This window comes from Salarias fasciatus, chromosome 16 (genome assembly GCF_902148845.1).
Source record: "Salarias fasciatus chromosome 16, fSalaFa1.1, whole genome shotgun sequence".
NCBI lineage: Eukaryota > Metazoa > Chordata > Actinopteri > Blenniiformes > Blenniidae > Salarias > Salarias fasciatus.
In genome coordinates, this window is record NC_043760.1 from 27,387,172 (window position 1) to 27,406,307 (window position 19,136).

Here is a 19,136-nt window from a genome sequence, read left to right on the forward strand (position 1 = left end):
GTTGACATGGCTCAGTTCATAACCGTCCAGCTGGAAATTATTTCAGGAAAGGCTGCATTTTAATTTGATTTGTAAATTGTCTTAAAAGTGTGGTTTAAGTTTTTTCTAAGTAAACTTTAACAACTTTATGTTGTTAAAGTTTGCATACATGCTTCTGCTGTTGAAATGTAGTCATTTTGGTGCTCTTGATTTCTGCCCTCTTGCCTCCAGGAATGGTGTGAATTGTTGATAGAAACAAATTACTGAGGCATAAATGATCGATGATTGCCTGTGATTGTCTTTGTTTAGGTCTTGTGATGAATACTATTGGTCACTGAGTTGATCAGGGTTTAACCCCCAAACGCTCTTTTTTTATTGTGTTCGTGAAGAGTAGATGGATGGAGTTATTTTAGCATATTACAGCTCATTATTAGAATATCTAGTTTTCACTCTTTGAGACTTGAGAATTTATTTGACAGCAGCCAGTCTGAGAAGCTGCGAGTACTCCGTGTTTCCAGTAGAGGGAGCCAAATATTCAGATATTTCATCTTTGATTCACAGTATGAAGTCAAGATCAAATGTGCAGGTGTTTTGTTCAACACTGTCATTGCTGAAGAATCTCTAGAGTATATCCAGTTATAGTCTGAATGTCATTGCTTATTTATGGTTCACTTCTCCAGGTTTGTCATAAATTGGTATTCAGATCAGGTTTTAAATGGCATACCAAGTCAATAATGACCCCAGGGTCATCCTCAATCTATAGATAAACCATGCAGCCAGATATTTCTCCATCCATTGTTTTTTTATTGTTTCATTTTTCATTTTTGCACAAACACAAATATTAAAAATAAATTTGTTTGTGTGGTTGATATTGCACCTTAACTCCAAATGCAAGTATAAATCTTTTTGTGCAACTTTTCTAAAATGGATTACTGTAAGGTGTAATATTGGTGATCGCATCAAATCACCTTTGCTGTACAGCTTGATTTGAATAAAAAAATTAAAAAAAACAAAAATCTTCTCTCATATTTCCAAAAAGAAATGTAGATAGAATATAGGTGAATAGTCCTGCTGCCTGATTGACTTTGAGCCGACTGCTCTTGAGTTAACGGTGGCTCCAAGGCTGTGGGCCTGCAGATGGAGACATTTCATGTGGAATATGATAAAAAAAAAAGTGTTCTTTGACAAACAACAGTAAGAGAAAGAGGTTTTAGACAGAGGACGTGACAGGGGAAGCAAGAAAGCCAATCCGTTAGATGTCTTGATCACAAAGTTGATCAAAAATAACAATCGGAAAGAGTATTCACTGTCTGTCAGGTAGTTTTAATGGAGAAGAAGAGATCTCTTCATGTGATCCAGAAACTGTCTGATTAAAGCCTGCGACAGCAGAAAGATGGAATGAGTCACCGGATTTGAAATAAAAGAGGCACTAAATTATTGAATCTGAGGTTCTATGGTTCTATGATCAGATTTCTTTGAAACTGTGACATTGTAATGAGGATTTTATTTTTTTTGTGTGCTGAAATCATCTGGAATAAACAAAGTTTATGATTGACATTTTCTACAGATTTGGACTGTTCACTTACAGTATGTCAATATAGGACAAATGAATTGATTACAGTACATTCCGATCAGAAGTAAGTTATATTTTCAGGGAAATAAATTCATTTGTGGCCCCTGTAGTGTTTTATGATAATACTCTGAATCGTGTGTGAACTGTTCAGAACAAACTGAGCATAACTATTCAGACACTCATGTGTTATTTGGTTGCAGGCATGTATAAAGTCAAATATAGGTCTTTGTTAGAAATTCTTTGTCTGTAGAGACCCTCTACTTTATGGCTCAATGTAAATTATAAACAGTGAAATTAAAAATAGGCCCAGCGGTATTCTGTCAGTTTTCTGGTATTTTTTTTTTAGTACATTTGCTCTCAGGTGTGTTCAGATTGAACATTGCATATTTTGTCAGATGAATGAAGTTACTCCGCTGAAAGAGTCTCACTCTATTATTACCAATATCTCAAATCAAAATGTAGCTGTGATTAGGTGTGATTTTTGAATGTGAGGCAATGACACGTTTAAAAGTGTACGTATTAAACAAGCTTTAATTTTAAACTTCACCAGTGCTTCTGAGAAAGTTCCATTTACACATCAGACAACACACTCCTGTGTGGACAGTAGGAGGCTAAAGTGATGATGAGCAGAGGAGAGGCTGCTCCTTGGTCCAGTGGGTGAACGCTTCATGTTAAAGAACTCAATAAGAAGACTTGAATAACTAAACAAGACGACTACAAGCTCTCACTGTTAAATCTAATGACAAAACTGAAACATCCACTCATATTTCCTCAGCTTGTACTTCTTGTTTTACTTTGTGACCGTCTGTCTTCCAGCTTGTTTGATAAGTTCTGATTCTGCGGATCGATGGAAAGCGGTGTAAACATCTGTACCTGCATCCTAGCAAGCCCTGGGCGTTCTGACTCGACCCGTCTGCCGGCGTCTGATCGACAGCGAAGGGCAGTGAGGTCTAGGAGCGGCTGGATCTCCTTCCCCGTCTTCCCCCTCCTCCCCCTCCTCCTCCGCTCCCCCAGGAGGTGTCGGGCAGCAGATGGGAGGTGATGGAACTGTGTGGTAGCGTAGGCGGAGACATGACAGGCTGTCAGGCCCTAATGCAGCAGAACATCTGGAGGTTGTTGGCCACGTCACTTCGGGGCCCTTTAGCCCGGGGCCACGGGCCGCCCGGTGGGATGTGCACCCGGGTGGCTGCAGCACTAATGGAGCACGTACGGCAGGAGTCACTCCTTATGCTGCGAATTGAAAGAAAAAGGAAAAAAAAAAAAAAAAAAAAGGTTATGTGACAGTGAGCTTGCTGAAGTTCAGTTTCCAGAATAGAAGTGAGTTTAAATGGGTCATCTGCACAGTGTGAGGTATGTGCATTAGGAAGCAATCGCTCTGCGGACCCGGAAGACGTCCGCCGAGAGCGGGCAGCGTCGGCTCGGCTGCTCGCGCAGCGGGATAAAACAGAGCCTGTTAAAAATGGTCTGCACCACAGAGGCACTTTGCTATTAGCGCTTCACGCTCACCCTGAGCATCCAAGAAGCATACGCCTCTCCTGTTTTAATGACAGCCCTCACCCAGAGGTAATTTCACAGTGATTAAGGCAGGAGTGGAAAAAAATCATGTCTTAAAAGTCTCTAAATTGCATCTTATTTATCTACCTTTTAACTAACTACAAAAGGCAGACTGACAAAGGCGCTGCATGCTTCGTCTGCTGCTGGAGAACAATTATACTTCACACATTATCATTATATGGGTATTAAATATGGCACCCAGCAGATGACACAGAGTGGCGCCTTGATGGAAAAGTTAAGATAAAAGAAAGTAAAAAACACTTTTGATTTATTAGTTTTCCACAGATCATATTTAACCTGCCAGATTCTAACAAGCTTTTTGATTTGTTTCATCCATTTGGCAGAAGTCTTGTGTGAATCCGCCCTTTAATTCAGGGAGAGATTTCAAGCTCGGTTCCTGTTTTATAAACATGGCTTTTTTTTATGAAAACTGGTGCACAAGATAGCATGTTTTGCCATAACTATCCCCTTATTCCAGGTAGTTTTTCATTGGTATTTAGTAAATGTTCAGTATTGATCCAGCAGATCCAGGTGAAGAAGAAAATAGAACCCAGTGAGAAAATAGCCTGAAACTGATCTAAAACAAGTCCGACCAATTGTCAGGAACTTACGAGACACCAGTGTTACCCGACCAGCAACACTGACCAGAGAGGAAGCAAAGCCTGAAGTTAAGGAAACCTGCTTATTGATTGGTCCAGACCAAAATCTGAATTCCCGCCCCAGCAGCAGTTTAGTGACGAGTGACGAGCAACCGCGAGATATAGTCTTCTGACCATCTATCAGTGAGCGCCTGCATCTCCTCACCACTCCACGTCTGCTGACGAGACATTATCCAACTGTCTTTCTGCGTCTTCTTGTGCTTACTCACGTCATTGGCTTCTTTTGTTTTGCTTCCCAAAATGCATTGCACTCCATGTCATGTCCTCTCACTACAGCCACCGGAAAGACCACTTGCAAGGGAGCCGAGATCCTCGGTTTCACACGTGCCCAAACGAAGCTGACTTTCCCAGAAAGTCACTGAAGTGATTTCTGGTCTGGAACTTACAGGACTGGTGTGAACACACTACACTAGTCCAGAACCATTCCAGACAGCAGGTACAAACTAGTATGTAAATCACTTTATAAATGGGCTGTTCTGTCTCCAAATGTTCATGAAAAACCAACCAACCAAAAACTCACTCTAAAGGCCACAAACCAAACCAAAAAAATGTCACTATAACCTCTCTAATTTTGATTGAAAATCAGTCTGAACGACAATCAGTATGAAGTATGTAACTAAGTCAGAAACCAGTCTAAAAAAAAAAAATAAAAGTAGTGAGTGACTGAGTGAAAAGTAGTTGTGTTAAGATGGAGAATGTCAAAGTCAAAAGTTGTTGGAGAACTAAACACCGCATGCCGATCCCTGGAAACTCTCCGTGAAGTGCGGTAATGAAGCAGTTATACTTTGACACACAGCGAGTTTGTAATTGGAAATCAGTTTCTTGAGTTAATGTCCCATCGAGGTGTCTCGCAGTCAAATCACTCTCTTTTGTTGCGAGTCGTGCGTGGATAATGACGGTCGACCGGAGCCTTCCAATTCCTGAGGATCGGAGAAATCCGGCCCTCCCCGTTTACCTGAGCAATCACGCGCCGCCGTCTTCCGACACATTGTATTATAATCACAGGCATTCACAGCCGCCTGCACAAGTTTGAGTTTATCCCTCTGAATCACCCTTTTCATTTGTTTTCCGTTGTGATTGGACTCGTCAGTCGCTCCTGGAGTCGGCCGCTGCCTCTGCGATGATTGAAACGCTTTTTTTTTTTTCCTTTCTCGTCTCTCTCTCTCTCACACACTCCTCCAGCTAATGTTGCTAATGTTAATAGCCTGTGCCGCTTTAATTGGTTACTAAACGCTGTGAAGCAGAGTTCCCACTGTGTGTTTAATGAACAGGTAGCTCTCCATGATTACAGCAATCTCAACCCACTACCCCGCTGTTACACACTTCCTCCGCGCACACACACACACACACACACACACACACACACACACACACACCGGCAGACGCAGCACAAATAGACACTCAAATGGACAAAGGCAATTTGAGAGGCACGTCGACACTGCAGCATGCTGGGTAAATTAGAGATGAGGATAAGAGGGAGCGAGGGAGACAACAAAAGAGAACGAGGGCAGATGAGTACGAAAATTGATTACTGTTTTTTTTTTTTTATCTTCTTCTGTATTTCTGTTAGTTTTGAAGGGAGGAGGATGGTTTCGTCTTCACAGAGGCCTGAACAGGAGCGCAGCGCCTCCCTTTCAGGCCTCCGTGTGAGGAAGAGGAAGAGGAGGAAGAGAGGAAGCCACTGATGTTTCGTCTCATTATGTTGTGTTTGTATTTTAGTGTTTGGACTTAACTCATTTAATCTTTTCTTTATTTCTGTCTTCAGTTCATTTGATTTTATTTCTTTCTGGTTTCCTTTTTATGGCGTTAGATAATTTTTCTTTTTTCTTTAATTTTTGTACCTCTTTTTTTTTAGGGAACAGAGGCTTTTAACATATTGGGGGATCTCTCGCTCTCTCTCTCTCTCTCTCTCGCAGCCCGGTGTTAACAGGCCTCATCAGTGTGTGTTGTATACACTGAGTTTCATAACTCTAAAATCTGACACAGGATGTAAACATTTTTTTTTTGTTTCAAATTTTAGGTTTCTCACCACAATAACTACAATCTCAGCACCTTAAAGTTCCCCCCTCTGACAGTCAGTGAGCTCTGGAGTTGTGATAACTGAGTCTGGGTTTGTTGCCATGGTAACTGAGCCAGAGATTGCGTTGATACCGTAGCTCAACTGAGTGGGAATCTTCCTCGTCTTCAGGTGAATCAAGACCTTGAAGTCTCCATGTTTGTACCCGTTGGTAGGATCCCATCAGTCGATCCGCTCCCATGAGCCTCGGCACAGGCTGCTGGTTCTCTTCCTCCGGGTCAGCGGCCTCCGCTCTGCGTCTCACAGGGCCTGAGCAGATCCAGAGTCGGCGCTCCTCGGAGGCCTGTGTATACGTACGGCTGGGTGGCAAACCTCATTTTTGTATACATATTTGCTCAAACATGTGCGAGTTGCACGGTAATCCTCCCCCCCCCCCCCGATCGCCTCACCCTCCCACGCATGTGTATAAACAGGCGGGCTCACCTCGGCCTATGGGTGAGGAGCTCTGCCAGATGCCCTCTGTAAATAAGCGGCGAGCCCTCAGAGGGCCGCCGCCGGGCGTCCAGACTCGCCCGTCCCGGAGGACGCAATCAGGGTGTCTCCCCTCGTACCTGGCCGGAGGGGGGAGGAGGGGTGAGGAGACGAGAGGGTCTGGCCTCTGTGTGCCTGGCGCTGACACAGAGGAGCTGTGGGTCTAATTCATTAAACCAGCCTTCTAATATAAACAGCCATTCATTTGGCTGCCTGACACCGGGCCGTCTGGACAATGTGAAGAGCCCCAATAGAGCTGCCATACAGCGCTCCGTGTGTGTGTGTGTGTGTGTGTGTGTGTGTGAGAGACTGGCTTCTCCAGGCTGTTTGTGTGTACGAGGTCTCACAGAGCCTGTTGGTACAGTGAGTCTATCCAGAGGCCTTCACGAGTCTCGACACGGTTCAGCGAGCTCCTGAAATCCACATCGCATTCTGTACAAAAAAAAAAAAAAAAACATGTAAATGTAAATCCAGCCAAATAATGAGATTTGTTCAGATTTTACAATGAAATGAGAATATTAGAGACATACATCACACATTATGGACTCATTGTATTCCATGCTTTGATGCTTTTTGTTTGGTTCTACAAATTTATCTGACATTATTTCTTATTTTGTTATTTTTAAGACATGAACAGAGTTGATGCTAAATACTTGTGCCAGACATGTTCTTCAAAAGTTTTGTATTGAAGTTACATTGACCATGGTTTTCTGTATCATCACAGTATTTCATAACTAAGTATACAGTGTTATCACTGATGCGGATATTCGTATCGGTTTCCAACTGCACGTTAATATAAAGTCTCTCTGATCCTCTCACCAAACCTTTCAGACATAAATCATTTTTAATATGCTACCATGGCATACACAGTCTATTTAAACACTTTTATATAGTCAGGAATCCTGAGAAAAACTGGTGTTCAACCTCAAAAGCTGGATCCTATCAATTAAATGCAATTTCAGATGTGAATCAACTATGGATCGTAAAATAAAAATAACATTAAAAAAAATCTGATCAATGGAGGCTTTGTTTTAGCCACAAATGTTAAAAGTGGAAACTTCCTAGAGGAAAAGCAAAAATTGAATTGACCCAGTTAAGCAATAAGGGAAGAGTAATCAGATTACAGCACTGTGCCCAAGTGAGAAGAAGAAAAAGTTTAAAGTTTGAAACAGAAAAACTTTTATCACTTAAAATGGAGGAAAAAAGCTTCATCCTTATCCTTCTTTGTTGGTTAACTTGCAAATACAAACTAATACACACACACACACACACACACACACACACACACACACACACACACACACACACACACAGTCTCCAGGCGTCACGCAGGGTGAAATTGTTGAGGTCAGGCCTCCTGTTCCGCTCACACTCAGCTCCATGTCGTCTCTTGTTCCTTCGCAGTGAAGTGCAGTCGTTTCTCCTTTTGTTCCTGGGAGAGAAAAGCGAGCGACTCTAAAAGAGCCGCGGCGCCGCTGAGAAAGCAGCAAGACAATGTCTCGCAAGGGACGCAGCAGATGAATGAAGGTATTTAGCGGTAATGATGTACAATGACGAATAATCGCCTCTTCTGCCTGCTCGCGGTTGTTGAGAAGTGATTTTTTCTCCACTGAAAATTACTCATAAAATCACCAACTTTAATAGTTTTAAAGTCTGGGAAACAAGATGCCTTGGTTGTTTTTTTTTTTTGTTTTTTTTTTTTTATACACCTTGGGGGGGCTGAGACAAATACGCAAAATAATCCTATTCAGATTTTTTTTGCATGAAAGCTTCCCACAGCGGCGATGACGCACACGTTTGGGTAAACTGTTGGGAGAAACTGGTGCCACCGAGATGCTCCAGGATTAAACAGTGAATCAGCATCCATTGATGAAGAGCTGACTCCGCCGTGGCTGCAGGAGGTCTGCGGGTCGCAGGGAGAGCTCCATCATCTGAGGAGGCGCAAACACAACCCGTCAACAGGCCCGACACCACCCACCATCCGTCATGCCCGCTCCGTGTAAATATACATCCTGTCTCACACAAAATGGTTCATATTAGGAAATGAAAACATATTTCAGTTACAATTCAGACAAATTCCCCCCCCCCTTTAAGTTTCTTTCTGGTCGACGTTGACTAATTTCACATCTATATCCAATTTCCCTATTTAACTTTTTTATTTCCTTCACATTATTTTCCTAAGTTTCAACATTTTTTTTAAAACGTTTTCCTCAGTTATGGTTTTATCAAGTGTCTCTCCTTAATGTTTTCTTTCTAAATTAATTTTCACTCTTCCTTTGTTTGCAGTTCAGATGAGTTCTTTGTGGTGAGAACTCAGTTGAGCTTGTTATGGATTTGTTGGTTGCTTCAGACGCCTCTTCCTCGGATATCTTTCATTACAGTTTGCACAGTTTCAACCAGTTCAGTTTTTTTAAAGTAAAGTTTGTTGTCTGCTGCTCTTTTTTCTATCCGTCCCTATCTCACCATCCTGGGAGGCTTCGATCATTGTGAGGGCCTCAGAAATGTAACCGTCACAACCAGAGAACTCTGTTTTAACAAAGGAACATATCTGAAGACATTAATGGAAGAAATATTGGTAACGCTTCCTTTTACAGTACGGTAATTACCATGTATTAACATGGTAATTACAAGGTAACTACCATGTAATAAGGAGAAGTTACTATAAAGTTACCATGTAATTACAGGGTAACTATGTTGCTAATTACCTAGTACTTTTAGAGTAATTACCAAGCCAATTCCTGGCAAATACCAAGTAACTACCTGGCAGTAAGTATTAATTACTGGGTAATTATGTAATGTATATAGCAACTATGTTGTTAATTGCCAGGTACTTACTAAGTAATTGCTAAGTAATTACCATATAGTCACTGGGAAATGAAGACTTTTTACCAGGTATTACTAGGTACTGCTCGGTGTGTACGCCATGTATTTCCCTAGTAGTCAACTGGTTTTTACTACTTACCTGGTAACTCCTTAGTATTTACCCAGTAACTACAACATTTATCTGGTAATTATGGTTGAACTGTAGACTACTGCAAAAGGAAGTGAGGCCTGTTTCCACGCTATTACCTGGTAACTACTTATTCGTTACCCAGGAACTGCAAAAATACCTACCTGGAAATTACATAGTTATTATAGTGGATTTGTACTGTAAAAGGAAGTGAGGTCTGTTTCCATGTTATTACCTGGTAATTACTCCTTTGTTACCCAGTAAATAGAAAAATATCTACCTGGGAATTAGATGGTTATTATAGTGGATTTGTACTGTAAAAGGAAGTGAGGTCTGTTTCCATGTTATTACCTGGTAATTACTCCTTTGTTACCCAGTAAATAGAAAAATATCTACCTGGAAATTAGATGGTTATTATAGTGGATTTGTACTGTAAAAGGAAGTGAGGTCTGTTTCCCTGTTATTACCTGGTAATTACTCCTTTGTTACCCAGTAAATACAAAAATACCTACCTGGAAATTAGATGGTTATTATAGTGGATTTGTACTGTAAAAGGAAGTGAGGTCTGTTTCCCTGTTATTACCTGGTAATTACTCCTTTGTTACCCAGTAAATACAAAAATACCTACCTGGAAATTAGATGGTGATTATAGTGGATTTGTACTGTAAAAGGAAGTGAGGTCTGTTTCCCTGTTATTACCTGGTAATTACTCCTTTGTTACCCAGTAAATACAAAAATATCTACCTGGAAATTACATAGTTATTAAAGTGGATTTGTACTGTAAAAGGAAGTGAGGTCTGTTTCCATGTTAATACCTGGTAATTACTCAGTATTTAGCCCGTTACTAGGAAACTTTCACATTACCCCACACACTTGCACCAAAAATGCAGCAAACCCCATCAGTGTCTGTGATCCAGTCTCTGAACAGCACACTGTATCTGTCAGGAGATCAGAGTTTCCATCAAAACCACCATCACCAGCCATCACATTACATTAAGATGAACGCATTATTATTATTATTACACTTCCTCACTCCAAACACCTCACTGTGACAGACATGCAAAAACAAGAGAGCTGCCAAAGATAAATGTTTTAATCAAATGCAGTTCAACGTCTTATAAAACCATTTAACAAAACAGTGAAAATTTTTAGCAATCAGGCACTTTTTTTTTTTTTTTTTTTTGAAGAATCACAACAGAATTTTGCAAAAAATAAAATACAAATAACAGTGATAATCACTATAAATCAACATTAATCAGTACACCCACATGGGCCACACTGGTCTGCATCAGACACACGATCATGGCTGGTGCTTCACAGGTCCCCTCATTTCTGAAATTTGTATTTGATGGGGAGCAGGTCATTGGACTTCCGCATGTCATCCACTTTCTCCTTCAGGGTGGGGTTTGCATCCAAAAATGCCTTGCATACTTTGGCAAAGCTAGCCAAAGTCTGCTTTTCAGCAATTATGGGCAGCTCTCCAAAATCCCCACGCTCTCCGGCAATGAGGACATCTGCGATAACCGCCGTCCCCGCAATGGTGTTGCGGTCCAAGTCAAAGGCCCTACAGATTTCTGGGATGCTCCTGGTCCTCTTGTACATCCTCACCAACTTCTTATAGCGGTGGACGACATCCTCTGGGCTACTGACTACATGACAGATCAAAGACAAAGCAAAAAAAACAAAGGGAAAAAACACTCTAATTACAAAAAATGTACAATCCGAGTACACATGATGATCAGTACTTAAAACTATTCTTTTTCACTTCAGGGTTTAATTGATAGTCTGTACATAACAGTTTCATAATAGGGCCAGCCTGACTATGCTAAATGTTGTCGGTAAGAGATTGTGTGTGGGTGGAAGGAAGCAGAGATGCTCCTTCCAAGACGAAAATCTTCCATAGGCCTTGATAACGCAGTCTGAAAGTTCCCTAATGTAGTTGATAAAAAAGGGGTGCATTTACAAAATATTGGGGTCACTTAATAAAGCAGTGCATTTTCATGCTGAGGTGTGATATAAAATTTAAAAATTCAAGGTCCCCCCACAACTCTGGCAGTGTGCAAATAGACTGTTTAGGGTTTTTTGGTTCCATCTGTACATCAAAGTGTGTCAAGAGTTACATACTTTTAGGAGTTGATTTAGAATATTTAAAGGTGCATTAAGGAGTTTGCACGTTTTATGCGAAACAGCGCCCCCTGCAGGCCTTGGGAGTAACGCAGCTTAGTGAAAAACTCGTCCCTGTGGCTCCCGTGCACGGAAGAGGGGAACTCCGTCTTCGCTCGTTTAGTAGCGCTCAAGTAAGATTTAAGTTTCTTCTACCTGGTGGAGTCTGTGTGGAGCTGTGGCAGTGCCAGAAGCCAGTCTGTTCTGACTTTCTGGAAGCTCCTGCTCAGTTGTTGCTCACTAAGCATCTGGCGGAGTAATGGCGGACATAATGAAACCTAACCAGCCGGAGCGTGCATTACGTCATTCCTTTCAAATTCTCCCCCAAAAAACTCTGGTGCCGGACCGGCACTGTGACTTTCAAGTGACAATTTAGCGCTGTTAGAGGTTCTGGTAATGAATATGTCAGGGCTCATTGTACACATCATTAAAAATGTGAAACATATTTATGGTGGAAAATAAGTATTTTTAAGGTTGTAAAACTCCTTAATGCACCTTTAAGGTAAACCCAGAGTCCCTGAAATCCACTTTGATAACCATTGATGTAAGCAACAGCACTTTTTGTGCGTGCATTTTTACAGAAGCAATATGAAAATCTTTATTTTCTCTGATACCTCGCTTTCCAAATGAAGCCTTCTTTGGCTTTTTCTTCTGGGAGTCCTCATCTGATGATGATGATGATGACGCTGGCTTCCTTCTTCTCTTCTTGGCAGCCTTCTTTGTTTCAAAGGAGGACTCAGACTCAGAGGAGTCGGAGGACTCACCAAGGTCATGGCTCCTTTTCTGTGAAGCTTAAAGTCAGCAAATATATAAAGAGAGAATCAAAAGAGCAAATAAATAAAAATATGAATGCAGTGATTGCAATTTTATTTCATGAATAAATATGAGAAAATCTAAGAAATTCCATTAATTAGAAAGTAAAAGGCCTATATACAAGCTCAAGTTGCTCCTAGTCAGAATGGGTCAAAATCAGCTGAAAACCCCTGCTTTAGATGGTAGTTTCAGCCTGACATGTAGGTCTTGGGTGGAACAGTCTAGTTACCTTTTGAAACGGCCTCAGAGGAACGAGACTTCTCCTTTAGGAGATCCCGCTCCTGTTTTAGGAGTCTATTCTCTTCCTTAAGGAGACGAATCTCCTCTTTGAGGAGCCGGTTCTCTCCCTTTAGCTGGTTCAAGTCCGACTTGAATTTTTCCATGGTTCCACAAGAACCGCCTCGAACCCCTTCAACTGAAAAAGATGTGCAAAGATGTATTAAATACTTAAGATTATTTTTGTTTCAACATGTTAACAGTCAAAGGCTGTTCGAGTTCAGTTAGACAAAGCTTTGACACTAAACTTTGCCGTGGCACAAGGCCCATAGGGCAGAAGCCTATTTCCTGTTTCTTTAGCATGAGGCAGCTTTGTGTACATTACAAGTCCACCTCCTGGACATGATGCTGCTATGTCACAGGAACTCAATCTATATCCAAAACAGGATGCAGAGTACCAGAATTTTTTTTTTGTTATGTCTTGACCAAGGGTCAAACATCAACCTCACAGTCTGTGGGCAGAGTAACCAGAACACTGAACTTTGTAGGTGCACAAAATACGAAGGCGTGTGTCTGCACACACACCCCTTGGTATGGAATGGTTGTTGTCGTGGTGGGGCCCCACCAAACAGCCTTGTGCTATATGAGATGATTCTGTGTATAGCCAGGATTGAATAAAATTCTTACCTTCAATTTCTGACTCCACCTCCTCCAAGTTTTTTTCAGCTGGCAAAGTCTTCATGTTTTCTTCTTTTTTTTTCCCTCTTCGGGTTCGTGTTTGAGACATCACTCTGTGGGGTAAAATAAACAAATTAAGATAATTTGAAAAAGCTGTATCCGTTATACAGTATGATATATAAATCAACTTTGAGCTGGTTTATGGCTCATAATGTGGTTCCATTGAAAACTACATCACCTACTTTTATTTTATAAATAATAATCAATTCAGTTATGTTTCCCCATTAAATGCAATTTGATGACAGCTTGAAAAGTAAATTAATAAAATCAATCTGCATTCTACATGTTTGCAAAGGGTGATGTTGCATGCGGCGCTCACACTGCCAGCTCTTGCAGTGATGGGAAGTCGGCTTTTTTAGCTCAACTCCCAGAGAAGAGCCGATTCTTTAGATAACTCTTCATTGTTACCTTAACCTTGCAAAAAACTGACCTTATGTTTAGTGTTTTTATGAAAATCACCATAATTGCCCATTTTTGTGCATTCATTCTGTCATAAAATCAATCTTATTGCAAATTTCTGATTCACAAAGAATCAGGTCTGAGAGCCATTTATTTTGAGCATGATGCATTAGGTCTGGGAACTGCCCAAGTATGTTCCAAAGTTTCAGCGAAACTTGATGCAACCTGAAGCCTTGATGAAAACCCAGAGGGCTAAAGCACATTTGGAGTTTTATGACTGCAGGCTGCAGCACAAGTAAAGAACACACCATGCAGTCAGTAGACATGATTTATCAACTGCTGAATTGTTTTTGAAATATGAGTTTTACTAAGGCCGCATCATGTGATGCCATCATTAATCCTGTTAGGCCTGAACATGTGTTCAACATGTGTTTTTTTTTTTATTCTGCAGCTGAGCAGTCAATTCTGTGATCATTTTAAAGTGTTGTTGATGGTCAGCAACACGGTAAGCACGAGAACATCTCATAACGTCAGGCTTGGTACCTGTGTGTGTGTGCGTCCCCGCACACACTCATTGGACTACGCCTGGCACCTGTACATGTAATTGTGGGGTGTATTGTACATTCGCAGCAACTCAATTTGTAGTAATTCGACAGTGTTTTACTCGACTGTAGCTCTATAAGAACTGCAAAGTCAGTGTCCATCCTGGCTAACTCTGGACCCATCCCCCCCTTTTTAATTTTTTTTCTCAGCACCCCCTGTTGAAAATCAATTCCCTCGGCTATGTTGACCTGCATTAAAAAGTAAAAGGAGACGGATCCACACTTACACAAGGTGTTTTTCTTCCGTGGTTGGAAAAGCAGAGCACACACCGGGAGAATGTGGGTTTCTGTGACGACTCAAGGAGCGCGGTTCTTCTTCTTCTACTACTAATTTCCGGCAGACTAGGTGCCTCACGGCACATTGCTGCCTCTCTTGGCGAAGTCCAAGATCGCAGCAACAATTACATCCTGAGCAGCTCAGTGGCTGCCAAAAAGTTCAAAATCGCCCTCGTGGAATAGTGTTGTCCTTTGGAATGGCTTAGCACAGTTCTGAAATTGAAGAGTAGTACGGTTGAAAGGAGTGGATGAGAAATAAACTGCCGCACACAGCTTGTCACCGGCTTTTTTTTTTTTTTAACTTTATTAACAGATATGCAGAACAGTGCAATACAAGCTTGTCACCCGCTTGATTGCAACTCGTGGTGTTACTTTTTGTACCTCTTTGTGCGATTGTTGATTAAAAAAAGAGGAGGTGAATCGAAAAAAAAAAGATTGCAACTCGTGATTCCGTGTTTCCCCTTCACGTTTGTGACGTTGCATACGCATGTGCTTACGTCATTACGCTCTGGAGACGTTCAAATCGCCCGCGAAGATAAGAGCGCCAGTCAACCATGACTTTAATAAGAAAACTACTGCAAAACACAGCACAAGGAGGAAAACCTCTGATACGGTGGCTTCAGAGGGAGAGGCTGCTGGCCAGTACAAAAAGATGCCCAGTTTGCCGCAGGCAAATGAAGTTAAAAAAAACAAAAACAACCAAAGATGGATATCGATGGTAAGTGATGAAGCATTATCAGTATCTTATCATTATCGTCTGTATTGTGTATACACACACACACACACACACACACACACACACACACACACACACACACACACACACACACACACACATATTTGTGTGCGTGTGTTATACATTTATTTAAAATGATAACACATTTCAAATAATCCTGTCTGTGACCAACTGGCCATTTTCTCAAAAGGCTATAATGGTTCAGTGTGCAATACACCTCCCAATCTCTCATTGATGAAAGCAAATGGAGAACAGAAAATGGCCATCCATCAGATTAGATTTCTTTTTATTGAACTATACTTTATATTCTTGTTGTCCTGTGGGAGTGTACAATATTGTAACATTACGTGGCCGAGGATGAAGCACTCTATATTTCAATAAGAGCGTTTATGTAGATGTAAGGGGCAAATGGAGAAAGGGGTAAATGTTTTTCTCCTAACAATTAACATGACCATGTTTACAATCTCATATAGGTTTACTCTGGAGAATCTATGGTACTACTTAAAATTGTATTTACAGATGTGGTATGTTATGTTACAGGAGCTGCAGAAGGTCATCACATGGGGGCAGGGCAATAACAAGGTCCATCAGAGATGGATCAATTTTCTCTGGATCTCACATCCCATTACAGTCATGGATGCAGATCATGCACAGGTTGGATGTTTCTCTCCCTCACTTCAATTCAAATAGTCCCTCATTTGCTCATAAGATGTGTAATTGTATTTTGTTACAACATAATTGCTTATTTGTGCATTTTCAAATCAGGTAGACCTAATACAGTACATGCAAATACAACATGTAAAAAGTATCTCTTAACATGAATGGCCAAATGCATATTGACATATTACATAGAGCAGTGGTCCCCAAACCTTGTATCTCAAAATCAAAAAGCCAAAGTATGTGTTTGCCCAGATCGCAAACTTATGAACACAGCAGATTTACAAGCTCTGAATGTGTTCGCACCGCAATGTGAACTTGTAGATCAGCTGTTTTTACTACTTCTATTGGTTATCTAATTTATGGAATCTTAGTTTTCTTTCATGAATTAATGACGTTAATTAGAAATTAGTGCTTGTTTGTTTTTTAAAATCATAAAAAATTACGTATGCTTAATGGAATAATGTTTTTGAAAATGCTTTGAAATAACAGTAATGATAATAAGGAGACCTGTGTATTTATTCATGATCCACAAATGGAACCATGACCCAATGTTTTGGAACTATTGACATAGAGTACACATTCTAAAGAAATTCAAGAAATCACGCACGTTCATCCATCCCAACTATAACAGTACGCACAAAGGATATTGTAGCAACAACCTATTTATATAAGGACCCCTCCCTGTCTACAAAACTATCCTATCCCTGTTGATATGTTGATAACAGTCGTCCTCTTTCTTTGGCTCAGCTTGGCACAGGGATTCAGGCGAAGACATGTGGACATGATTGAAGATGGTGTGTGTGGGAGCCCAAAGTCTCTCACCAGGGTGACAACCGTACTCCGTGAAATATGCTGTAAAGCAGTGAGGCGGATGGAGAGAAACCGGAAGATGAGGATCGGAGGAAGAACAGCATTCGTCACAATAGACGAGAGCAAGTTTCGACACAAAAGAAAAGTAAGGTTTTATACACTACTAAAGCGGGGAAAATAGGTTTTAAATACAGGCACTCAGCATCACAGGGTTGGACTGGGGGGATGCCTCCTGGGTTACTGGCCCAGGCGGCGTCACTGGTTCAATTCCCGAGCCATTTGCCACATTTCCAACAATTCTCCCCTCCATCTCTCTCCCACTTTCCTGGCCCGACTATAGGACGACTCTGATTATAAGACGACCCCTATTTTCAAATATCATTTTGTGAAAATAAAGACATGTTGAATACAATAAGGTTACTCATAAAACAACTTTTTACTGTACAATTATTCTATTAAAATTCACAACAGAGATAACATTTCATGTGATTTAAGATCAAGAAATATTACTGCAGTATTAAAAAATATATTCCTTTTCGCAAAATCTGAGGCTGTGACTCTGTGAATAAGCAACAAATAAGTAGCCTCAAAAGTTCTTTTACTGCATTAATGATGTAAATAACTTAATAACCATCAAATTCAAGTTATAACATGAATAATTCAGTCTAATATATCTTGGATGCTTGGCAGTTGTTTGTTGACTCTGCTCTGCTGATTACCATCAGTTTAAAGTTGGCATAAAAACTTCGCCTCTGTTGTTTGCTCACTTGTCTGGCGTTGAAGCACCTTTGTTCCAGAATTTCATTTTCCTCCATTTTTCATCAGATCACTGTCTATGACTGTGACTCTCCACTCGCTTTCTGGTCACTGGTACTTTGGCTCCATCTAGCGGCGCAGATGTGTAACGACAATCAAGTCCTCGTTTATAGCACGATCCCATTTTGGAGAATACAATTTCTGGAAAAAAACATCGTCATATATTTGGTCCAATACGGTACTGTCCTATCCATCCATTTTCTGAACTGCTTCTCCCTTTCGGGGTCGCGGGTGGCTGGAGCCAATCCCAGCTTCTGCGGGCAAGGGCAGGGTAGACCCTGGACAGGTCGCCAGTCTGTCGCAGGGCTGACACAGATAGACAAACAGCCATTCACGCTCACACTCACACCTATGGGCAATTTTAGGTTGACCAATTAACCTGACATGCATGTTTTTGGACCGTGGGAGGAAGCCGGAGAACCCGGAGGGTACCCACGCACACACGGGGAGAACATGCAAACTCCTATCCTATCCAATAAAGGCAAAAATGCCCAAAAACAAATCTTAAAAAGATGAAAAAACATCTACAACTTATAACAGGTTAATGTCAATGGTCATGTAACTGCCAAAATGTTATGAAAATGTAAATGGATACTTTAAAGTGCTTCAATTTAGCTGCTAAAATGTTGTGTGAAGAACAGTGAGCCTGTTCTTCATTGTCTTCAGAAAAAAGTCTTGCAGGTACCGGGCGTGTGAGATATTAGAAATCAGGAGCATTACTGGCTTTCTTTGACATTACACATGACTACATTCATGCACCACCACTTGAACCATGTCTCAAACTATGCCATGTGGGTGCAGTTAATTTGAGTAGAAGACCCTCGAAATTGTTGAGAAGTCCCCAAATAAATGTATTTTATTTGTGTATTATTATCTATTTAAATTTAACAAAAACATTCAGAAATGGTGCATTTTCTGTGGACAGCCGCCATTAAGCATGACATTTGTTTATTTTCAGTATGGACGTGGACGACGTGGCAACACCTGGCGACGGCGGTCCTGGGTATTCGGGATGATGGAAATCAAGGGTTCCCGTAGACGCCCGGTGCTGAAACTTGTAGAAAACCGATCGAAGAGAGTCTTGCACCCAATAATTCTCAAATATGTTAGACCTGGAAGTCAAATAATCAGTGATTGTTGGCGTGCATATGACAGGTTGGCCAGGGATGGGTATATTCACTACCAGGTTAATCATCGGCGGTACTTTGTTCACCCTGGGAATGGTGCTCACACGCAACACATTGAACGTGCATGGAGGAGCTGCAAGGAGAACATATACCGCTACAGAGGGAACCTATCCGAAAGTGCCCTCAAGATGAACCTGAAGTTCATTGAATGGAACCAGTGGCTGGGGAAAGAGCACAGGGAGGGCATCTTAGGCCGCTTGTTTAAAGATATAAGAGCTTGTCACAAAGTGTAAGCCAAAATGAGGGGACCTGTGAAGCACCAGCCATGATCGTGTGTCTGATGCAGACCAGTGTGGCCCATGTGGGTGTACTGATTAATGTTGATTTATAGTGATTATCACTGTTATTTGTATTTTATTTTTTGCAAAATTCTGTTGTGATTCTTCAAAAAAAAAAAAAAGTGCCTGATTGCTAAAAATTTTCACTGTTTTGTTAAATGGTTTTATAAGACGTTGAA